Source organism: Nerophis lumbriciformis, linkage group LG12 (genome assembly GCF_033978685.3).
Source record: "Nerophis lumbriciformis linkage group LG12, RoL_Nlum_v2.1, whole genome shotgun sequence".
NCBI lineage: Eukaryota > Metazoa > Chordata > Actinopteri > Syngnathiformes > Syngnathidae > Nerophis > Nerophis lumbriciformis.
Genome location: NC_084559.2, coordinates 38,305,035 through 38,331,710, shown reverse-complemented (window position 1 = coordinate 38,331,710; position 26,676 = coordinate 38,305,035).

Here is a 26,676-nt window from a genome sequence, read left to right as displayed (position 1 = left end):
CCCTTGCTCCTGATGGGTGCTGGTTAGCGCCTTGCATGGCAGCTCCCTCCATCAGTGTGTGAATGGGTAAATGTGGAAGTAGTGTCAAAGCGCTTTGAGTACCTTGAAGGTAGAAAAGCGCTATACAAGTACAACCCATTTATTTATATAAAGTATGACAGCTATACTGTTATATTGAGTAAAAAAAACTAATTTGTGTCTTTACAAACCTTACACGATATATTTTTTCTAGTAAAACTCACAGAGACATTTACCCAGGTATTATTAGCCATTGTGCACATGTGGTTTAGGAGTTATGTTTAAATAAATGTCAAATTGAATGTGGCAGGTATACTGTCAAGAGTAAAACCTACTTTTTGTAATTGTAAACCTTACCAAAATACCTGATTCTGGTAAAACTCACATAGATTGAATATTACATGCATTTTTAGACGGATTGCTTGTTTGGTTTTGGAGTTATGTTTTTACAACTTTCATATTTAGTATGACAGTTATATTGTCATATTGAGTAAAAAAAACAACTAACTTGCATCTTTGCAAACCTTACAAAAGATCATTATTCTGGTAAAGACTTAGACTTTCTTTTTATTGTCATTCAAATTTGAACTTTACAGCATAGATAACACAATTTTGTTACATAAGCTCATGGTAGTGCAGGATAAAAAAGCAATAAGGTGCATATATAAATAAATAAATATAAATAATATATAAATATATATATAAAATAAATAAATATACTTAAATATATATAAATAAATAAAAAGATTACTGTGCAGATAAATATATTGCACTTTTTCCACATGCGCCCACGTTTATGGGTGTATGTTATATTGTTTTTTGTTTATTCCAGCTAGTTAATCCATTTTGAGGGGAGTTGAGGGGATAATTTAATTATAATGCGTTCAAGAGTCTTACGGCCTGAGGGAAGAAGCTGGAGGTTCTGCTTCGGAGGCTGCGGAACCTCTTTCTAGAGTCCAGCAGTGAAAACAGTCCTTGGTGGGGGTGGGAGGAGTCTTTGCAAATTTTCTGAGCCCTGGTCAGGCAGCGCTTTTTGCGATCTCCTGGATAAGAGGAAGAGGATTCCTGAAGATCTTTTCCTCCGTCCTCACCACTCTCTGGGGAGACTTCCAGTCTGAGGCACTGCAGGCTCCAGTCCAGACAGAGGTGCTACTGGTCAGCAGGCTCTCTATAACAAAGATACAGTTCTCCAAGCATTATTAGCTATTTGCATTTGTTGTTTAGGATTTATGTTTAAATAACGGTCATAGTGAGTAAAACCTAAATTTTGTATTTGCAAACCTTCCAAAAACAATTGATTCTAGTAAAACTCAGATACAATATCACAGGCATTTTTAGACATAATGCATGTTTGGTTTTGGAGTTGTGTTTATATAACTTTCATATTTAGTATTACAGTAATACTGTCATATTGAGTAAAAAAAACAACTAAGTTGTGTCTTTACAAACCTTACAAAATATTTTTCCCAGTAAAAGTCAAAGATACATTTCTACAGGCATTATTAGCCATTTTGCATGTGCGGTTTAGGATTTATGTTTAAATAACTGTCATATCTAGTGTGACAGTAAAGTCATAGTGAGTAAAACAAACTAACTTCTGTCTTTGCAATGCTTATAAATAAACATTTTACTAGTAAATAAATAAACATTTTACTAGTAAAACTCACAAAAGATACATTTCTTCATGCATTATTAGAAAATGTTCATGTGTAGTTTAGGAGTTATGTTTTAATAACTGTCAAATTGAGTGTGGCAGTTATACTGTCATTAAGTGTTAAACCAAATTTTTGTATTTGCAAACCTTACAAAAACAACTGATTCTAGTAAAACTCACATTCAATATTGCAGGCATTTTAGACATTTCACATGTTTGGTTTAGGAGTTGTGTTTGAATACATTTTAATTGCTTTTTTCGTTAGGGCAAGTCCGACCGGCAGGAGGCCACGGGGAAGCCCCAGGACACATTGGGAAGACTATGTCAGCCGGCTGGCCTGGAAATGCTTCGGGATCCCCCGAGAAGAGCTGGACGAAGTGGCTGGGGAGAGGGAAGTCTGGGCTTCTCTGCTTAAGCTGCTGCCCCCGCAACCCAACCTCGGATAAGCGGAAGAAAATGGATACATTTAGTATGACAGTTATACTATTATATTGAGTAAAAAAAACTAACTTGTGTCTTTAAAAAAACCTTACAAATGATATGTTTTCTAGTAAAACTCACAAAGATACATCTCCAGGCATTATAAGCCATTTTGCATGTTGTTTAGGGGTTATGTTTAAAAAACTGCCATACTGAATGTGGCAGTTATACTGTCATTATGAGTAAAACCTAATTTTTGTAATTGTAAACTTTACCAAAATACCTGATTCTGGTAAAACTCACATAGATTCAATATTACAGGCATTTTTAGATGGATTGCATGTGTATTTTTGAAATTATGTTTATACAACTTTCTTATTTAGTATGACAGTGATACTATCATATTGAGTAAAAAAAACTAACTTGTGTCTTTGCAAACCTTACAAAAACAACATTTTAGTAAAACTCAAAGATACATCTCCAGGCATTATTAGCCATTTTGCATTTGTTGTTTAGGAGTTATGTTTAAATAATTGGCATAGTGAGTAAAACCTAATTTTTGTATTTGCAAACCTTACAAAAACAACTGATTCTAGTAATACTCACATGGACAGTTCTGGATTGGTTTGGGCTGTGGCATCAATGAGTGACACTTCTACCACACCCTCCTCTACTAGAGATAAACACAGATTCTCAGCTCCATGCACATCACTATCATCAACACAGAACAGCTGCCCTAGCTTCTCAAATCGTTTTAAGGAAATACTGTAGGAATGGGGGTTATAAACACGGAGGGGCAGCCTACCTCTGTTCACCACGACCAGTGATTTTGCCACGCCAACTGCACCGGCAGTTGGCGTGGCAGGGCGCAGTAGTTAGCCCCGCACCAACATCTCCTTTGGGGGATATGTAATACTAGTCTTCGAGGCCAATCTCACGTGGCCTAGCAAGCCATCTTCAGCAGCAACAGCTTCTATACGGGAACATGTAGCAAAAGCTTCCCTCCACACCTTTTGCTTTTGAAGATGCCGAAGAGTAGAGGTCTTAGGACATTTAAAAACGGCATCCCAACAACCCACGATTAGATTCATACCTATTATGAAGGGGTGTGTACAGTTTTGATCTGCAACAATTACTACTCCTCTTTCGGGAACTTTAACACCCTCTACCTCAAAATCAAGAACCGCATAGCTGATATAGGGGATTTCCAGGCCATTAGCTGCTCTTAGACGAAAAAGGGTAGGGGTCCTTTCGAGCTTAGCTTCGGTAAAGTGAGCATTAAATAGGCTTTCGGACATTAGCGTCACTTGGGAACCGGTGTCTAAAAGTCCTGGCAGAATAGTGCCTCCAGCATCTACTTGTATTGTGGGGCATTGACCTACAAATGTTTCTGGAGCCCTGGATGATGTTGGCGTGGTGGCCAGCCCTGCAACTCGGATCTCAGCAGCAGGGACATTTAGTTTAAATCCGGTGCATGTGTAGTTGCAGTGCTGAATTTTTAGACATAATGCATGTTTGGTTTTGGAGTTATGTTTATATAACTTGTGTTTATAGTACTGTTATATTGAGTAAAAAAAACTAATTTGTGTCTTTGCAAACCTTACAAAATATTGTTTCCCAGCAAAACGCACAAAGATACATTTACATTTCTACAGACATTATTAGCCATTTTGTATGTGTGGTTTAGGAGTTATGTTTAAATAACTGAAATTGAGTGTGACAGTATACTGTCAAAGTGAGTAAAAAAAAAACTAACTTGTGTCCTTGCAAACCTTACAAAAGAAAATGTTACTAGTAAAACTCACAAAGATACATTTCTTCATGCATTATTAGAAAATGGTCATGTGTAGTTTAGGAGTTATGTTTAAATAACTGTCATTTTGAGTGTGGTAGTATAACTGCCACACATATTGAGTTATAAAGTTAAGTGTAAAACCTAATTTTTGTATTTGCAAACCTTACAAAAACAACTGATTCTTGTAAAACTCACATAGATTCAATATTAAAGGCATTTTAGACATTTTACATGTTTTGTTTAGGAGTTGTGTTTGAATACATTAGTATTGCTTTTTTCGTTAAGGCAAGTCCAAACGGCAGGAGGCCACGGGGAAGACACAGGACACATTGGGAAGATTATATCAGCTGGCTGGCCTAGGAACGCCTCGGGATCCCCCGAGAAGAGCTGGACGAAGTAGCTGGGGATAGGGAAGTCTGGGCTTCTCTGCTTAGGCTGCAGCCCCCGCAACACGACCTCGGATAAGCGGAAGAAAATGGATGGATTTAGTATGACAGTTATACTATCATATTGAGTAAAAAAAACCTAACTTTTGTTTTTGTAAACATTCAAAATATATTTTTTCTAGTAAAACTCACAAAGATACATGGAGTTTAAATAACTGTCATAGTAAGTAAAACCTATTTTTTGTATTTGAAAACCTTACAAAAACAACTGATTCTAGTAAAACTCACATGGATTCAATATTACAGGCATTTTTACACATTTTGCATGTTTGGTTTAGAAATTATGATGGAACACATTTTTATTGCTTTTTTCGCATTATCTCAGGATTTTAAGAATATTACTGTCATATTGAGGAAAAACTACTTTCTGTGTTTGCAAGGATTAAAAAAAGCATATTTTTCGAGTAAAACTCCTAAGGATGCATTATTTCAGGCATCAATAGCCATTTAGCATTTGTAGTTTAGGAGTTATGTTTAAATAACTGTCATATTAAATGTAACAGTATACTCTCATATAGAGTAAAACCAAATTTTTGTATTTGCAAACCTTACAAAAACAACTGATTCTAGTAAAACTCACATGCATTCAATATTACAGTTATTTTTAGACATTTTGCCTGTTTGGTTTAGAAATTTTGATGGAATACATTTTTATTGCTTTTTTCGCATTATCTCAGGATTTTAAGAATATTACTGTCATATTGAGTAAAAAACTACTTTTTGTGTTTGCAAGCCTTAAAAAAGCATATGTTTCGAGTAAAACTCACAAGAATGCATTATTTCAGGCAATATTAGCTAATTTTTATGTGTAATTTAGGAGTTATGTTTAATTTACGGTCATATTGAGTGTACATTGTCATGGTTATTTGCAAAAATTTCAAACACAGCTGATTCTAGTAAAATTCACATGGATTCAATATTACAGGCATTTTTACACATATTGCATGTTTGACTTAGGAAATATGATTGAATACATTTGTATTGCTTTTTTCGCATTATCTCAGGATTTTAGGGATATAACCGTCATATGAGTAAAAAACTACTTTTTGTGTTTGCAATATTTAAAAAAGCATATGTTTAGAGAAAAACTCCGTAGAATGCATTATTTGAGGCAACATTAGCCATTTTGCATGTGTAGTTAGGAGTTATTTTTAAATAACTGTCATATTGAGTGTGACAGTATACTGTCATATTGAGTAAAACTTAATTTTTGTATTTGCAAACCTTATAAAAACAACTGATTCTAGTAAAACTAACATGGATTTATATTACAGGCATTTTTAGACATTTTGCATTGTTGGTTTAGTAATTATGTTGGAATACATTTTTATTGCTTTTTTCGCATTATCTCAGGATTTAGAGAACATTACTGTCATATTGAGTAAAAAACTACTTTTTGTGTTTGCAAGCCTTAAAAAAGCATATGTTTCGAGTAAAACTCACAATAATGCATTATTTCAGGCAATATTAGCTCATTTTTATGTGTAGTTTAGGAGTTATGTTTATTTACTGTTATATTGAGTGTACTTGTCATGGTGAAAAAAAACTATTTTTTTTATTTGCAAAAAGTTCAAACACAACCGATTCTAGTAAAACTCACATGGATTCAATATTACAGGCATTTTTACAAATTTTGCATGTTTAGGTTAGAAATTATGATTGAAAACATTTGTATTGTTTTTTTCGTATTATCTCAGGATTTTAAGAACATTACTGTCATATTGAGTAAAAAAAATACTTTTTGTGTTTGCAAGCCTTAAGAAAGCATATATTTCGAGGAAAACTCCCAAGGATCCAATATTTCAAACAATATTAGCCAATTTGCATGAGTAGTTTAGGAGTTATGATTACAAAACTGTCATATTGAGTGTGACAGTTTACTTTCATAAAGAGTAAAACCTAATTTTTGTTTTTGCAAACCTTACTAAACTGATTCTAGTAAAACTCACATGGATTCAATATTACAGGCATTTTTAGACATTTTGCATTGTTGGTTTAGGAATTATGTTGGAATACATTTTTATTGCTTTTTTCGCATTATCTCAGAATTTTAAGAACATTACTGTCATATTGAATAAAAACTACTTTTTGTGTTTGCAAGCCTTAAAAAAAGCATATGTTTCGAGTAAAACTCACAAGAATGCATTATTTCAGGCAATATTAGCTCATTTTTAAGTGTAATTTAGGAGTTATGTTTAATTTACTGTCATATTGAGTGTACATTGTCATGGTGAAAAAAACCTAATTTTTGTATTTGCAAAAATTTCAAACACAACCTAATCTAGTAAAACTCACATGGATTCGATATTACAGGCATTTTTACACATTTTGCATGTTTGATTTAGAAAATATGATTGAATATATTTTCATTTCTTTTTTTGCATTATCTCAGTATTTTAGGAATATTACTGTCATATTGAGTAAAAAACTACTTTTTGTGTTTGCAAGATTTGAAAAAGCATATGTTTCGAGTAAAACTCCGTAGAATGCATTATTTGAGGCATCATTAGACATTTTGCATGTGTAGTTTAGGAGTTATGATTAAATAAATGTCATATTGAGTGTGACAGTTTACGTTCATAAAGAGTAAAACCTAATTTTTTTTTTGCAAACCTTACTAAAACAACTGATTCTAGTTAAACTCACATGGATTCAATAATACAGGCATTTTTACACATTTTGCATGTTTAGTTTAGAAATTATGATTGAATACATTTTTATTGCTTTTTTCGCATTATCTCAGGATTTTAAGAACATTACTGTCATATTGAGTAAAAAAAATACTTTTTGTGTTTGCAAGCCTTAAGAAAGTATATGTTTCGAGGAAAACTCCCAAGGATCCATTATTTCAAACATTATTAGCCATTTTGCATGCGTAGTTTAGGAGTTATGATTAAAAAACTGTCATATTGAGTGTGACAGTTTCCTTCATAAAGAGAAAAAACTAATTTTTGTATTTGCAAACTTTACTAAAACAACTGATTCTAGTAAAACTCACATGTATTCAATAATACAGGCATTTTTACACATTTTGTATGTTTAGTTTAGAAATTATGATTGAATACATTTTTATTGCTTTTTTCGCATTATCTCAGGATTTTAAGAACATTACTGTCATATTGAGTAAAAAAATACTTTTTGTGTTTGCAAGCCTTAAGAAAGTATATGTTTCGAGGAAAACTCCCAAGGATCCATTATTTCAAACATTATTAGCCATTTTGCATGCGTAGTTTAGGAGTTATGATTAAAAAACTGTCATATTGAGTGTGACAGTTTCCTTCATAAAGAGAAAAAACTAATTTTTGTATTTGCAAACTTTACTAAAACAACTGATTCTAGTAAAACTCACATGTATTCAATAATACAGGCATTTTTACACATTTTGTATGTTTAGTTTAGAAATTATGATTGAATACATTTTTATTGCTTTTTTCGCATTATCTCAGGATTTTAAGAACATTACTGTCATATTGAGTAAAAAAATACTTTTTGTGTTTGCAAGCCTTAAGAAAGCATATGTTTCGAGGAAAACTCCCAAGGATCCATTATTTCAAACATTATTAGCCATTTTGCATGAGTGGTTTAGGAGTTATGATTTAAAAATTGTCATATTGAGTGTGACAGTTTACTTTCATAAAGAGTAAAACCTAATTTTTGCTTTTGCAAACCTTACTAAAACAACTGATTCTAGTGAAACTCACATGGATTTAATATTACTGGCATTTTTAGACATTTTGCATTGTTGGTTTAGGAATTATGTTGGAATACATTTTTATTGCTTTTTTCGCATTATCTCAGAATTTTAAGAACATTACTGTCATAATGAGTAAAAAAAATACTTTTTGTGTTTGCAAGCTTTAAGAAAGCATATGTTTTGAGGAAAACTCCCAATAATCCATTATTTCAAACATTATTAGCCATTTTGCATGAGTAGTTTAGGAGTTATGATTAAAAAACTGTCATATTGAGTGTGACAGTTTACTTTCATAAAGAGTAAAACCTAATTTTTGTTTTTGCAAACTTCACTAAAACAACTGATTCTAGTAAAACTCACATGGATTCAATAATACAGGCATTTTTACACATTTTGCATGTTTAGTTTAGAAATTATGATTGAATACATTTTTATTGCTTTTTTCGCATTATCTCAGGATTTTAAGAACATTACTGTCATATTGAGTAAAAAAATACTTTTTGTGTTTGCAAGCCTTAAGAAAGCATATGTTTCAAGGAAAACTCCCAAGGATCCATTATTTCAAACATTATTAGCCATTTTGCATGAGTAGTTTAGGAGTTATGATTAAAAAACTGTCATATTGAGTGTGACAGTTTACTTTCCTAAAGAGTAAAACCTAATTTTTGTTTTTGCAAACCTTACTAAAACAACTGATTCTAGTAAAACTCACATGGATATAATATTACAGAAATTTTTAGACATTTTGCATTGTTGGTTTAGGAATTATGTTGGAATACATTTATTGCTTTTTTCGCATTATCTCAGAATTCTAAGAACATTACTGTCATATTGAGTTAAAAACTACTTTTTGTGTTTGCAAACCTTAAAAAAGCATGTGTTTCGAGTAAAACTCACAAGAATGCATTATTTCAGGCAATATTAGCTCATTTTTATGTGTAGTTTAGGAGTTATGTTTAATTTACTGTCAAATTGAGTGTACATTGTCATGGTGAAAAAAACCTAATTTTTCTAATTGCAAACCTTTCAAACACAACTGATTCTAGTAAAACATACATTGATTCAATATTACAGGCACCTTTACCCATTTTGCATGTTTGGTTTAGGAATTATGTTGGAATACATTTTTTTTTGCTTTTTTCGTATTATCTCAGGATTTTAAGAACATTATTGTCATATTGAGTAAAAAACTACTTTTTGTGTTTGCAAGATTTAAAAAAGCATATGTTTCGAGGAAAACTCCTAAGGATAGATTATTTCAGGCATCAATAGCCATTTTGCTTGTGTGGATTAGGAGTTTTTAAATAACTGTCATATTGCGTGTGGCAGTTATACTGTCATTATGAGTAAAACCTAATTTTTGTATTTTTAAACCTTAAAACCTCCTGATTCTAGTAAAATTCACAAAGATACAATACTACAGGCATGTTTAGACATAATGCAGGTTTGGTTTCGGAGTTAGGTTTATAACTTTTCATATTTAGTATGACAGTTATACTGTCATATTAAGTAAAAAAAAAAAAAAGACGTGTCTTTGCAAACCTTACAAAATATTTTTTTCCAGTAAAACTCACAAAGATACATTTCTCTTATTAGCCATTTTGCATGTGTGGTTTCGGAATTATGTTTAAATAACTGTCAGATAAAGCGACAGAGACAGTATACATGGGGAAGGCGTGGCGCAGTTGGGAGAGTGGCCGTTCCAGCAACCTGAGGGTTCTTGGTTCGATCCCCACCTTCTACCAACCTCGTCACGTCCGTTGTGTCCTTGAGGGAGACACTTTACCCTTGCTCCTGATGGGTTGTGGTTAGGGCCTTACATGCCAGCTTCCGCCATCAGTGTGTGAATGTGTGTGTGAATGGATGAATGTAAAAATAGTGTCAAAGCGCTTTGTGTACCTTGAAGGTAGAAAAGCGCTATACAAGTATAGCCCATTTACCATAGTGAGTAAAACCAAATGTTTGTATTTACAAACCTTACAAAAACAACCCATTCTAGTAAAAGTCACACAGATACAATATTGTAGGCATTTTTAGACATAATGCATGTTTGGTTTTGGAGTTATGTTTATATAACCTCCTTTCTGAGCCGCCACCTTATCGTGGTAGAGGAGTTTGCGGGGCCCACTGATCCTAGGAGCTATGCTGTCTGTGGGCTTCTATGCCCCCTCGTAGGCTTCTCCCAAGACAAATAGGTCCTAGGTGAGGGATCAGACAAAGAGCAGCTCAAAGACCTTTATGAAAAGTACAAATCGAGGTCCTAGATTTTTCCTCGCCCGGCGCGGGTCACCGTGGCTCCCCTGTGGAGCCAGGCCCAGAGGTGGGGCACGATGGCGAGCGCCTGTTGGCTGGCTCAGCTCAATGAAGCAACGTGGTTCCCTCCTCCAATGGGCTCACCACTCATGGGCTGGGTTATAGAGGTCGGGTGCAGTGTGAGCTGAGCGGCAGCCGAAGGCAGGGCACTTGGCGGTCCGATCATCGGCTACATAAGCTAGCCTTTCTGACGTGAAATGTCACCTCGCTGGGAGGGAAGGAGCCTGAGCTGGTGTGCGAGGTGGAGAAGTTCCGGCTAGATATAGTTGGACTCACTTCGACGCACAGGAACCTGTTCTCTCGAGAGGGGCTGGACTCTCTTCCACTATGGCGTTGCAAGCAATGAGAGGCTGGGGTGGCAATTCTTGTTGTCCCCCCGGCTCAAAGACAAGAGTATGGGGTATCGGACTGTCTGATTGTGGCGGGTCGCTCCCTGTATGATCAGTGTAGGGCAGCCTTGGTCCGCCAAGGCTGCCCTTTGTCACCGATTCTGTTGTTAACTTTTATGGACAGAATTGCACTCATGGCGTTGAGGGGATCCGGTTTGGTGGTTGCAGGATTAGGTCTCTGCTTTTTGCAGTTGATGTGGTCCTGATGGCTTCAACTGGCCAGGATCTCCAGCTCTCATTGGATGGCCGAGTATGAAGCGACTGGGATGATAATCAGCACCTCCAAGTCCGAGTCCATGGTTCTCGCCCGGTAAAGGGTGGGGTGCCATTTCCAGGTTGAGGAGGCGATGGCACATACTAGATGGCCCCAAGTGGAGGAGTTCAAGTACCTAGGAGTCTTGTTCACGAGTGAGGGAAGAGTGGATCATGAGATCCACAGGCGGATCGGTGCGGCGTCTTCAGTAATGAGGACGCTATATCGATCCATTGTGGTGAAGAAGGAGCCGAGCCAGAATTAAAAGCTCTATATTTACCGGTCGATCTACATTCCCATCCTGCACCCATGGTCATGGTTATGACCGAAAAGACAAGATCAAAGACAAGCGGCCAAATTGAGTTTCCTCCGCCGGGTGGCGGGTCTCTCCCTTAGAGATAGGATAAGAAGCTCTGTCATCCGGGAGGAACTCAGAGTAAAGCGCTGCTCCTCCACATTGAGAGGAGCCAGATGAGGTGGTTCGGGCATGTGCTCAGGATGCCACCCGAACGCCTCCCGAGGGAGGTGTTTAGGGCAAGTCCGACCGGCAGGAGGCCACGGGGAAGACCCAGGACACATTGGGAAGATTATGTCTCCCGGCTGGCCTGGGAACGCCTCAGGATCCCCCTAGAAGAGCTGGAAGAAGTGGCTGGGGAGAGGGAAGTCTGGGCTTCTCTGTTTAGGCTGCTGCCCCCGCAACCCGACCTCGGTTAAGCGGAAGAAAATGGATGGATTTAGTAACGACAACAAAAAATGCCCATCCATCCATTTTCTACAGCTTATTCCCTTTTGGGGTGGCAGGGGGCGCTGGAGCCTATCTCAGCTACAATCGGGCGGAAGGCGGTGTACACCCCGGACAAGTCGCCATCTCATCGCAAAAAAATGATTCTTGTAAAACTCACATGGATACAATTTTACAGGTATTTTTAGACATAATGCATGTTTGGTTTTGGAATTATGTTTATATAACTTTCATATGTATTATGACAGTTATACTGTCATCTTGAGTAAAACTAACTTGTGTCTTTACAAACATTACAAACTATGTTTTTCCAGTAAAACTCACAAAAATATTTTTTCCAGGCATTATTAGACATTTTTCATGTGTGGTTTAGGAAATATGTTTAAATAACTGTCATATTGAATGTGGCAGTTATACTGTTATGTGTAAAACCAAATTTTTGTATTTGCAAACCTTACAAAAACAACTGATTCTAGTAAAACTCACATAGATTCAATATTACAGGCATTTTTAGACATTTCACATGTTTGAATACATTTTTATTGCTTTTTTCGTTAGGGCAAGTCCGATCGGCAGGAGGCCACGGGGAAGACCCAGGACACATTGGGAAGACTATGTCTCAGGCTGGCCTGGGAACGCCTCGGGATCCCCCGAGAAGAGCTGGACAAAGTGGCTGGGGCTTCTCTGCTTAGGCTGCTGCCCCCGCAACCCGACCTCGGATAAGCGGAAGAAAATGGATGGATTTAGTAAGACAGTTATACTGTCATATTGAGTAAAAAAAACTATTTTTCATAGATTCAATATTACAGGCATCTTTAGATGGATTGCATGTTTGGTTTTGGAGATATGTTTATACAACTTTCATATTTAGTATGACAGTTATACTGTCATGTTGAGCACAAAAACAACAACTTGTGTCTGCAAACCTTACAAAAGATTATTATTCTAGTAAAACTAACAAAGATACATTTTTCCAAGCATTATTAGCATTTGTTGTTTTGGAGTTATAATGCTTGCGTTGAGAGGCGACGGGCTCGGGTGGCAATTCTTGTTGCCCCCCGGCTCAAAGCCTGCACGTTGGAGTTCAACCCAGTGGACCAGTGGGTAGCTTTCCTCCGCCTTCGGGTGGGGGGACAGGTCCTGACTGTTGTTTGGCCTTACGCGCCAAACGGCAGCTCAGAGTACCCACCCTTTTTGGATTCACTCGAGGGAGTACTGGAAAGTGCTCCACCGGGTGATTCCCTCGTTCTACTGGGGGCCTTCAACGCTCATCTTGGCAACAACAGTGAAACCTGGAGAGGCGTGATTGGGAAGAATGGCCGCCCGGATCTGAACCCGAGTGGTGTTTTGTTATTGGACTTTTGTGCTCGTCACAGATTGTCAATAACAAACACCAAGTTCAAACATAAGGGTGTCCATATGTGCACTTGGCACCAGGACATCCCAGGCCGCAGTTCCATGATCAATTTTGTAGTTGTGTCATCGGATTTGCGGTCTCATGTTTTGGACACTCGGGTGAAGAGAGGGGCGGAGCTTTCTACCGATCACCACCTGGTGGTGAGTTGGCTGCGATGGTGGGGGAGGATGCCTGACAGACCTGGCAGGCCCAAACGCATTGTGAGGGTTTGCTGGGAACGCCTCCGGAAGAACTTTGAACATGTCACGAGGGAGGCGCTGGACATTGAGTCTGAGTGGACCATGTTCCGTGCCTCTCTTGTCGAGCCGGCTGATTGGAGCTGTGGCCGCAAGGAGTTTGGTGCCTGTCGTGGCGGTAATCCTAGAACCCCCTGGTGGACACCAGCAGTGAGGGATGCCGTCAAGCTGAAGAAAGAGCCTATCGGTCCTTTTGGCTCATGGGACTCCAGAGGCAGCCGACAGGCTGCCTCTGGAGTCTATCTTGAGGGCTCTCTATCTTGAGGGCTCATGAAAGCACTTTGGCACTTTCATGAGCCAAAGTGCCGCTGAAGTGCGGCTTCAGCGGTCGCAGAGGCAAAAACTCGGACATGGGAGGAGTTTGGAGAAGCCATGGAAAACGACTTCCAGACGGCTTCGAAGCGATTCTGGACCACCATCCGTCGGCTCAAGGGGGGGGAGCAGTGCACTGTAACACCGGTATGGTGAGGATGGTGCGCTGCTGACCTCTACTGCAGCTGTTATTGATTGGTGGAGGGAATACTTCGAAGACCTCCTTAATCCCACCAACATGTCTTCCTATGAGGAAGCAGTGCCTGGGGAATCTGTGGTGGGCTCTCCTATTTCTGGGGCTGAGGATGCCAAGGTAGTTAAAAAGCTCCTCAATGGCAACGCCCTGGGGGTGGATGAGATCCGTCCGGAGTTCCTTAAGGCTCTGGATGCTGTGGGGCTGTCTTGGTTGACAAGACTCTGCAACATCGCGTGGACATCGGGGGCGGTACTTCTGGATTGGGAGACCGGGGTGGTGGTTCCTCTCTTTAAGAAGGGGAACCAGAGGGTGTGTTTCAACTATCGTGAGATCACACTCCTCAGTCTTCCCGGTAAGGTCTATTCATGTGTACTGGGGAAGAGGCTACGCCAGATAGTCGAACTTCGGATTCAGGAGGAACAGTGTGGTTTACGTCCTGGTCGTAGAACTGCGGACCAGCTTTTTACTCTCGGCAGGGTCCTTGAGGGTGCATGGGAGTTTGCCCAACCAGTCTACATGTGCTTTATGGACTTGGAGAAGGCATTCGACCATTTACCCCTGGAAGTCCTGTGGGGAGTGCTTAGAGAGTATGGGGTAACGGACTGTCTTATTGTGGCGGTTCGCTCCCTTTGCAAGAGTCAGAGCTTGGTCCGACAATGCGGACCCGTTTCCAGTGAGGGTTGGACTCCGCCAAGGCTGCCCTTTGTCACCAATTCTGTTCATAACCTTTATGGACAGAATTTCTAGGCGCAGTCAGGGCGTTGAGGGGATCCGATTTGGTGTCTGCAGGATTAGGTCTCTGCTATTTGCAGATGATGTGGTCCTGATGGCTTCATCTGGCCAAGATCTTCAGCCCTCACTGGATCGGTTCGCAGACGAGTGTGAAGTGACTGGGATGTGAATCAGCACCTCCAAGTCCGAGTCCATGGTTCTTGCCCGGAAAAGGGTGGAGTGCCATCTCCGGGTTAGGGAGGAGATCTTGCCCCAAGTGGAGGAGTTCAAGGACCTCAGAGTCTTGTTCAAGAGTGAGGGAAGAGTGGATCGTGAGATCGACAGGCGGAACGGTGCGGCGTCTTCAGTAATGCGGACGCTGTATTGATCCGTTGTGGTGAAGAAGGAGCTGAGCCGGAAGGCAAAGCTCTCGATTTACCGGTCGATCTACGTTCCCATCCTCACCTATGGTCATGAGTTTTGTGTCATGGCCGAAAGGACAAAATCACGGGTACAAGCGGCCGAAATGAGTTTCCTCCGCCGGGTGGCGGGGCTCTCCCTTAGAGATAGGGTGAGAAGCTCTGTCATCCGGGAGGAGCTCAAAGTAAAGCCATTGCTCCTCCATTTCGAGAGGAGCCAGATGAGGTGGTTCGGGCATCTGGTCAGGATGCCACCCGAACGCCTCCCTAGGGAGGTGTTTCGGGCACGTCCGACCGGTAGGAGGCCCAGGAAGACCCAGGAAACGGGAAGCTTATCTCTCCCGGCTGGCCTGGGAATGCCCCAGGATCCCCCGGGAGGAGCTGGACGAAGTGGCTGGGGAGAGGAAAGTCTGGGCTTCCCTGCTTAGGCTGCAGCCTCCGCGACCCGACCTCGGATAAGCGGAAGAAAATGGATGGCTGGATGGATGGAGTTATGTTTAAATAACTGTCATAAAGAGTAAAACCTCATTTTTGTATTTGTAAACCTTACCAAAACAACTGATTTTAGTAAAACTCACACAGATTCAATATTACAGGCATTTTTAGATATTTTGCTTATTTGGTGTAGGAATTATGATGGAATATATTGTTTTTGCTTATTTCGCATTATCTCAGGATTTTAAGAAATTTACAGTCATATTGAGGAAAACAAATACTTTTTGTGTTTGCAAGCCTTAAAAAAGCATATGTTTCGAGTAAAACTCACAAGAATGCCTTATTTCAGGCATTATTAGCCATTTTTATGTGTAGTTTAGGCACACTTGCCAAGCCTCCTGGATTTTCCAGGAGACTCCTGAAATTCAGCGCCTCTCCCGAAAACCTCCCGGGACAAATTTTCTCCCGAAAATCTCCCGAAATTCAGGCTGATCTGAGTGAGGACAGCCTGTATTCACGTCTGCTTTCCCACGATATAAACAGCATGCCTTACCAATCACGTTATAACTGTAGAATGATCGAGGGCGAGTTCTTGGTTTCTTATGTGGGTATATTGTTAGGTAGTTTCATTCACGTCCTCCCAGCGCGGTAACAACACAAAACAACAGCAGTCACGTTTTCGTCTACCGTAAAGCAGTTTGTCTGCCGTAAACAGCAATGTTGTGACACTCTTTAAACAGGGCAATACTGCCATCTACTGTACATGCATATGTGACAATAACTTCCAGGGCTTTTAGAGAGTGCAGTGCACAACTGCGCACACAACAAGGAGACGAAGCAGAAGAACGCGGAAGATACAGCCATGGCGACACCGACGACGAGTAAGATGAAGAAACACGCTTATAAGTTCCAAGCCGCAGCTGCGATTGGACCTGGATAGCATCCGGGAAGAAGTAGTGGAAAACCAAGTGCTTGGCAGTGAAGATCTTCCTCAGGAAGCAAAGATTGACCGGTTTTTGGCCATGCTCGGGAGGGATGGAAAATTCCAGACTCTCGTGCATTTGATGAAAGCACTTTTGTGCGTACCACACAGCAATGCATCATCAGAGAGGGTGTTCAGCATGGTTATAAAAATTGTGACAGAGAATAGAACAAGGATGGACAATTCAACCCTTAACTCAACAATGAGTAGATGAGTGTTATGTGTGTGTATATGTGTAAATAAATGAAAACTGAAATTCAAGTATTTATTTTATATATATATATATATATATATATATATATATATATATATATATATATATATATATATATATATATATATATATATATATATATATATATATGTCTTATATCTCCTGATGATTGAGGGAACCCCTCATGAAACCAGAGATGAAGTAGTCTTGTGATTTTTTTCCCCACACATACATATATATATATATATATATATATATATATATATATAGCTAGAATTCACTGAAAGTCAAGTTTTTTTTATATATGTGTATATATATATATATATATATATATATATATATATATATATATATATATATATATATATATATATATATATATATATATATATATATATGAAATACTTGAATTAGTGAATTCTAGCTCTAAATATACTCCTCCCCTCTTAACCACGCCCCCACCCATGCATTCCCCACCCCCACCTCCTGAAATCGGAGGTCTCAATGTTGGCAAGTATGAGTTTAGGATTTATGTTTAAATAACTGTCATTGTGAGTGTGGCAGTTACACTGTCATATTGAGTAAAAAAAAACTAACTTGTGTCTTTGCAAACCTCACAAAAGAAAACCTTTCTAATAAAAATCACAAATATATATTTCTTCACGCATTATTAGACATTTTTCATGTGTGGTTTAGGAGTTATGTTTAAATAACTGTCAAATTGAGTGTGGCAGTTATACTGTCATTATGTGTAAAACCTAATTTTGTATTTGCAAACCTTATAAAAACAACTGATTCTAGTAAAACATAGATTCAATTTTACAGGCATTTTTAGACATTTTACATGTTTGGTTTAGGAGTTGTGTTTGAATACATTTTTTATTGCTATTTTTGTTAGGGCAAGGCCGACTGGCAGGAGGCCACGGGGAAGACCCAGGACACATTGGGAAGACTATCATTCAAGTACCTTGGGGTGTGGGTGGACAATAAGCTGGACTGGACTGTTAACACAGACCACTTGTACAGGAAAGGACAGAGCTGTACTTCCTGAGGCGGCTGTCCTTTGTCCCACACGCCATTAGACTGTACAACTCTTCTCTGGGGGGGAGGGGGGCTACTAGGATGACAGGGGATTCAAATCAATAAGAGTGCAATATTTTTTCAAAACATGGTCACTACTGCCTAGTTTCTCTTGTTATATTCTTATTTTACTGTTATATTTTTATTCTCATTGTTGCTTTTTATTTTTATTCTATTGTAATATGTTTCTATTTTGTTTCAATTTACACCCCCATTATTTACTTTTCACTTTTTACAATTTTGTACACTACTGCTGGAATTTAAATTTTACTGAGGGAACTCTCCTGAAGGAATCAATAAAGTACTATCTATGTATCTATCTATTTATGTCTCCTGGCTGGCCTGTAAATGCCTTGGGATCCCCCGAGAAGAGCTGGACAAAGTGGCTGGGGAGAGGAAAGTCTGGGCTTCTCTGCTTAGGCTGCTGCCCCCGCAACCTGACCTCGGATAAGCAGGGAGAAAATGGATGGATTTAGTATGACAGTTATACTGTCATATTAAGTAAAAAACTAACTTGTGTCTTTGCAAACATTACAAAATATATTTTTTCTAGTAAAACTCACAAAGATACATAACTCAAGGCATTATTAGCCATTTTGCATGTGTGGTTTAGGACTTATGTTTAAATAATCGTCAGATTGAGTGTGACAGTCTACTGTCATAGTGAGTAAAACCCATATTTTGTAATTGCAAACCTTATGAAAACAAATGATTCTACTAAAACTCACATGGATACAATATTACAGGCATTTTTAGACATAATGCATGTTTGGTTTTGGAGTAATGTTTATATAACTTTCATATTTTGTATGACAGTAATACTGTCATATTGAATAAAAAAAACTAACTTGTATCTGTACAAACCTTAAAAAAAAAAAAAATTTCCAGTAAAACTCACAAAGAGACATTTCTCCAGGCATTATTTGCCATTGTGCACATGTGGTTTAGGAGTTATGTTTAAATAAATGTCAAATTGAATGTGGCAGTTATACTGTTATTATGAGTAAAACCTAATTTTTGTAAATGTTAACCTTACCACAATACCTGATTCTGGTAAAACTCACATAGATTCAATATTACAGGCATTTTTAGACATTTTACATGTTTGGTTTAGAGTTGTGTTTGAATACATTTGTATTGCTTTTTTCATTAGGGCAAGTCCGACGGGCAGGAGGCCACGGGGAAGACCCAGGACACATTGGGAAGACTATGTCTCCCGGCTGGGCTGTCGAACGCCTCCGGATCCCCCGAGAAGAGCTGGACGAAGTGGTTGGGGATAGGGAAGTCCGGGCTTCTCTGCTTAGGCTGCTGCCCCTGCAATCGGACCTCGGATAAGCGGAAGAAAATGGATGGATTTAGTATGACAGTTATACTGTCATATTAAGTAAAAAAAAACTAACTTACAAAATATATTTTTTCTAGTAAATCTAACAAAGATACATTTCTCCAAGCATTATTAGTCATTTTGCATTTGTTGTTTAGGAGTTATGTTTAAATAACTGTCAGATTGAGTGTGACAGTATACTGTGAGTAAAACCCATATTTTGTATTTGCAAACCTTACAAAAACAACTGATTCTAGTAAAACTCACATGGATACAAAATTACAGGCATTTTTAGAGATAATGCATGTTTGGTTTTGGAGTTATGTTTATATAACTTTCATATTTAGTATGACAGTAACACTGTCATATTGAGTAAAAAAAACTAACTTGTGTCGGTACAAACATTACGAAATATTTTTTTTCCAGTAAAACTCACAAAGAGACATTTCTCCAGGCATTAATAGCCATTGTGCATGTGTGGTTTAGGAGTTATGTTTAAATAGATGTCAAATTGAATGTGGCAGTTATACTGTCATTATGAGTGAAACCTAATTTTTGTAATTGTAAACCTTACCAAAATACCTGATTCTGGTAAAACTCACATAGATTCAATATTACATGCATTTTAGACGGATTGCATGTTTGGTTTTGGAGTTTTGATTATACAACTTTCATATTTAGTATGACAGTTATACTGTATATTACCATTGAGTAAAAAAAAACCTAACTTGTGTCTTTGCAAACCTTACAAAAGATCGTTATTCTAGTAAAGACTTAGACTTAGACTTAGACTTTCTTTTTATTGTCATTCAAATTTGAACTTTACAGCACAGATAAGAACGAAATGTATTCAAAACATGTGAAATGTCTAAAAATGCCTGTAATATTGAATCTATGTGAGTTTTACTAGAATCACTTGTTTTTGTAAGGTTTGCAAATACAAAAATTTGGTTTTACACATAACAGTATAACTGCCACATTCAATATGACAGTTATTTAAACATATTTCCTAAACCACACATGAAAAATGTCTAATAATGCCTGGAAAAAATATTTTTGTGAGTTTTACTGGAAAAACATAGTTTGTAATGTTTGTAAAGACACAAGTTAGTTTTACTCAAGATGACAGTATAACTGTCATAATACATATGAAAGTTATATAAACATAATTCCAAAACCAAACATGCATTATGTCTAAAAATACCTGTAAAATTGTATCCATGTGAGTTTTACTAGAATCATTTTTTTGCGATGAGGTGGCGACTTGTGTACACCGCCTTCTGCCCGATTGTAGCTGAGATAGGCTCCAGCGCCCCCTGCCACCCCAAAAGGGAATAAGCTGTAGAAAATGGATGGATGGGCATTTTTTGTTGTCGTTACTAAATCCATCCATTTTCTTCCGCTTAACCGAGGTCGGGTTGCGGGGGCAGCAGCCTAAACAGAGAAGCCCAGACTTCCCTCTCCCCAGCCACTTTTTCCAGCTCTTCTCGGGGGATCCTGAGGCGTTCCCAGGCCAGCCGGGAGACATAATCTTCCCAATGTGTCCTGGGTCTTCCCCGTGGCCTCCTGCCGGTCGGACTTGCCCTAAACACCTCCCTCGGGAGGCGTTCGGGTGGCATCCTGAGCACATGCCCGAACCACCTCATCTGGCTCCTCTCAATGTGGAGGAGCAGCGCTTTACTCTGAGTTCCTCCCGGATGACAGAGCTTCTTATCCTATCTCTAAGGGAGAGACCCGCCACCCGGCGGAGAAAACTCAATTTGGCCGCTTGTCTTTGATCTTGTCTTTTCGGTCATAACCATGACCATGGGTGCAGGATGGGAATGTAGATCGACCGGTAAATATAGAGCTTTTAATTCTGGCTCAGCTCCTTCTTCACCACAATGGATCGATATAGCGTCCTCATTACTGAAGACGCCGCACCGATCCGCCTGTGGATCTCATGATCCACTCTTCCCTCACTCGTGAACAAGACTCCTAGGTACTTGAACTCCTCCACTTGGGGCCATCTAGTATGTGCCATCGCCTCCTCAACCTGGAAATGGCACCCCACCCTTTACCGGGCGAGAACCATGGACTCGGACTTGGAGGTGCTGATTATCATCCCAGTCGCTTCATACTCGGCCATCCAATGAGAGCTGGAGATCCTGGCCAGTTGAAGCCATCAGGACCACATCAACTGCAAAAAGCAGAGACCTAATCCTGCAACCACCAAACCGGATCCCCTCAACGCCATGAGTGCAATTCTGTCCATAAAAGTTAACAACAGAATCGGTGACAAAGGGCAGCCTTGGCGGACCAAGGCTGCCCTACACTGATCATACAGGGAGCGACCCGCCACAATCAGACAGTCCGATACCCCATACTCTTGTCTTTGAGCCGGGGGGACAACAAGAATTGCCACCCCAGCCTCTCATTGCTTGCAACGCCATAGTGGAAGAGAGTCCAGCCCCTCTCGAGAGAACAGGTTCCTGTGCGTCGAAGTGAGTCCAACTATATCTAGCCGGAACTTCTCCACCTCGCACACCAGCTCAGGCTCCTTCCCTCCCAGCGAGGTGACATTTCACGTCAGAAGAGCTAGCTTATGTAGCCGATGATCGGACCGCCAAGTGCCCTGCCTTCGGCTGCCGCTCAGCTCACACTGCACCCGACCTCTATAACCCAGCCCATGAGTGGTGAGCCCATTGGAGGAGGGAACCACGTTGCTTCATTGAGCTGAGCCAGCCAACAGGCGCTCGCCATCGTGCCCCACCTCTGGGCCTGGCTCCACAGGGGAGCCACGGTGACCCGCGCCGGGCGAGGAAAAATCTAGGACCTCGATTTGTACTTTTCATAAAGGTCTTTGAGCTGCTCTTTGTCTGATCCCTCACCTAGGACCTATTTGTCTTGGGAGAGCCTACGAGGGGGCATAGAAGCCCACAGACAGCATAGCTCCTAGGATCAGTGGGCCCCGCAAACTCCTCTACCACGATAAGGTGGCGGCTCAGAAAGGAGGTTATATAAACATAACTTCAAAACCAAACATGCATTATGTCTAAAAATGCCTACAATATTGTATCTGTGTGACTTTTACTAGAATGGGTTGTTTTTGTAAGGTTTGTAAATACAAACATTTGGTTTTACTCACTATGGTAAATGGACTATACTTGTATAGCGCTTTTCTACCTTCAAGGTACACAAAGCGCTTTGACACTATTTTTACATTCATCCATTCACACACACATTCACACACTGATGGCGGAAGCTGGCATGCAAGGCCCTAACCACAACCCATCAGGAAAGTAAAGTGTCTCCCTCAAGGACACAACGGACGTGACGAGGTTGGTAGAAGGTGGGGATCGAACCAAGAACCCTCAGGTTGCTGGAACGGCCACTCTCCCAACTGCGCCACGCCTTCCCCATGTATACTGTCTCTGTCTCTTTATCTGACAGTTATTTAAACATAATTCCGAAACCACACATGCAAAATGGCTAATAAGAGAAATGTATCTTTGTGAGTTTTACTGGAAAAAAATATTTTGTAAGGTTTGCAAAGACACGTCTTTTTTTTTTTTTACTTAATATGACAGTATAACTGTCATACTAAATATGAAAAGTTATAAACCTAACTCCAAAACCAAACCTGCATTATGTCTAAACATGCCTGTAATATTGTATCTTTGTGAATTTTACTAGAATCAGGAGGTTTTAAGGTTTAAAAATACAAAAATTAGGTTTTACTCATAATGACAGTATAACTGCCACACGCAATATGACAGTTATTTAAAAACTCCTAATCCACACAAGCAAAATGGCTATTGATGCCTGAAATAATGCATCCTTAGGAGTTTTCCTCGAAACATATGCTTTTTTAAATCTTGCAAACACAAAAAGTAGTTTTTTTTACTCAATATGACAGTAATGTTCTTAAAATCCTGAGATAATACGAAAAAAGCAAAAAAAAATGTATTCCAACATAATTCCTAAACCAAACATGCAAAATGTGTAAAAGTGCCTGTAATATTGAATCAATGTATGTTTTACTAGAATCAGTTGTGTTTGAAAGGTTTGCAATTAGAAAATTTAGGTTTTTTTCACCATGACAATGTACACTCAATATGACAGTAAATTAAACATAACTCCTAAACTACACATAAAAATGAGCTAATATTGCCTGAAATAATGCATTCTTGTGAGTTTTACTCGAAACATATGCTTTTTTAAGGATTGCAAACACAAAAACTAGTTTTTTACTCAATATGACAGTAATGTTCTTAGAATTCTGAGATAATGCGAAAAAAGCAATAAATGTATTCCAACATAATTCCTAAACCAACAATGCAAAATGTCTAAAAATTTCTGTAATATTATATCCATGTGAGTTTTACTAGAATCAGTTGTTTTAGTAAGGTTTGCAAAAACAAAAATTAGGTTTTACTCTTTAGGAAAGTAAACTGTCACACTCAATATGACAGTTTTTTAATCATAACTCCTAAACTACTCATGCAAAATGGCTAATAATGTTTGAAATAATGGATCCTTGGGAGTTTTCCTTGAAACATATGCTTTCTTAAGGCTTGCAAACACAAAAAGTATTTTTTTACTCAATATGACAGTAATGTTCTTAAAATCCTGAGATAATGCGAAAAAAGCAATAAAAATGTATTCAATCATAATTTCTAAACTAAACATGCAAAATGTGTAAAAATGCCTGTATTATTGAATCCATGTGAGTTTTACTAGAATCAGTTGTTTTAGTGAAGTTTGCAAAAACAAAAATTAGGTTTTACTCTTTATGAAAGTAAACTGTCACACTCAATATGACAGTTTTTTAATCATAACTCCTAAACTACTCATGCAAAATGGCTATAAATGTTTGAAATAATGGATTATTGGGAGTTTTCCTCAAAACATATGCTTTCTTAAGGCTTGCAAACACAAAAAGTATTTTTTTTACTCAATTTGACAGTAATGTTCTTAAAATTCTGAGATAATGCGAAAAAAGCAATAAAAATGTATTCCAACATAATTCCTAAACCAACAATGCAAAATGTCTAAAAATGCCAGTAATATTAAATCCATGTGAGTTTCACTAGAATCAGTTGTTTTAGTAAGGTTTGCAAAAGCAAAAATTAGGTTTTACTCTTTATGAAAGTAAACTGTCACACTCAATATGCATTATCTCAGGATTTTAAGAACATTACTGTCATATTGAGTAAAAAAAATATTTTTTGTGTTTGCAAGCCTTAAGAAAGCATATGTTTCGAGGAAAACTCCCAAGAATCCATTATTTCAAACATTATTAGCCATTTTGCATGAGTAGTTTAGGAGTTATGATTAAAAATATTCAGTGTGACAGTTTACTTTCATAGAGTAAAACCTAATTTTGGTTTTTGCAAACTTCACTAAAACAACTGATTCTAATAAAACTCACATGGATTTAATATTAAAGGCATTTTTACACATTTTGCATTGTTGGTTTAGGATTTATGTTGGAATACATTTTTATTGCTTTTTTCGCATTATCTCAGAATTTTAAGAACAGTACTGTCATATAGAGTAAAAAGTTACTTTTTGTTTGCAAGATTTGAAAAAGCATATGTTTCGAGTAAAACTCCGTAGAATGCATTATTTGAGGCATCATTAGACATTTTGCATGTGTAGTTTAGGAGTTATGATTAAATAAATGTCATATTGAGTGTGACAGTTTACTTTCATTATGAGTAAAACCTAATTTTTGTTTTTGCAAACCTTACTAAAACCACTGATTCTAGTTAAACTCACATGGATTCAATAATACAGGCATTTTTACTTATTTTGCATGTTTAGTTAAGAAATTATGATTGAATACATTTGTATGGCTTTTTTCGCATTATCTCAGGATATTAAGAACATTACTGTCATATTGAGTAAAAAAAATACTTTTTGTGTTTGCAAGCCTTAAGAAAGCATATGTTTCGAGGAAAACTCTCAAGGATCCATTATTTCAAACATTATTAGCCATTTTGCATGAGTAGTTTAGGAGTTATGATTAAAAAACTGTCATATTGAGTGTGACCGTTTACTTTCATAAAGAGTAAAACCTAATTTTTGTTTTTGCAAACTTCACTAAAACAACTGATTCTAGTAAAATTCACATGGATTCAATAATACAGGCATCTTTACACATTTTGCATGTTTAGTTTAGAAATTCTGATTAAATACATTTTTATGTCATATTGAGTAAAAAACTACATTTTGTGTTTGCAAGCCTTAAAAAACATATGTTTCGAGTAAAACTCACAAGGATGCATTATTTCAGGCAATATTAGCTCATTTTTAAGTGTGGTTTAGGAGTTATGTTTAATTTACTGTCATATTGAGTGTACATTGTCATGGTGAAAAAAACCTAATTTTTGTATTTGCAAAAATTTCAAACAACCTAATCTAGTAAAACTCACATGGATTCAATATTACAGGCATTTTTACACATTTTGCATGTTTGTTTTAGGAAATATGATTGAATATATTTTCATTCCTTTTTTTGCATTATCTCAGTATTTTAGGAATTTACTGTCATATTGAGTAAAAACCTACTTTTTGTGTTTGCAAGATTTGAAAAAGCATATGTTTCGAGTAAAACTCCGTAGAATGCATTATTTGAGGCATCATTAGACATTTTGCATGTGTAGTTTAGGAGTTATGATTAAATAAATATCATATTGAGTGTGACAGTTTACTTTCATAAAGAGTAAAACCTAATTTTTGTTTTTGCAAACCTTACTAAAACAACTGATTCTAGTAAAACTCACATGGATTCAAAAATACAGGCATTTTTACACATTTTGCATGTCTAGTTTAGAAATTATGATTGAATACATTTTTATTGCTTTTTTCGCATTATCTCAGGATTTTAAGAACATTACTGTCATTTTGAGTAAAAAAATGCTTTTTGTGTTTGCAAGCCTTAAGAAAGCATATGTTTCGAGAAAAACTCCCAAGGATCCATTATTTCAAACATTATTAGCCATTTTGCATGAGTGGTTTAGGAGTTATGATTAAAAAATTGTCATATTGAGTGTGACAGTTTACTTTCATAAAGAGTAAAACCTAATTTTTGCTTAAGGATATAATATTACTGGCATTTTTAGACATTTTGCATTGTTGGTTTAGGAATTATGTTGGAATACATTTTTATTGCTTTTTTCGCACTATCTCAGAATTTTAAGAACATTACTGTCATATTGAGTAAAAAAAAATTTTTTGTGTGTTTGCAAGCCTTAAGAAAGCATATGTTTCAAGGAAAACTCCCAAGGATCCATTATTTCAAACATTATTAGCCATTTTGCATGAGTAGTTTAGGAGTTATGATTAAAAACATTGTCATATTGAGTGTGACAGTTTACTTTCATAAAGAGTAAAACCAAATTTTTGTTTTTGCAAACCTTACTAAAACAACTGATTCTAGTAAAACTCACATGGATTTAATATTACAGGCATTTTTAGACATTTTGCAATGTTGGTTTAGGAATTATGTTGGAATACATTTTTATTGCTTTTTTCGCATTATCTCAGAATTTTAAGAACATTACCGTCATATTGAGTAAAAACTACTTTTTGTGTTTGCAAGCCTTAAAAAAAGCATATGTTTCGAGTAAAACTCACAAG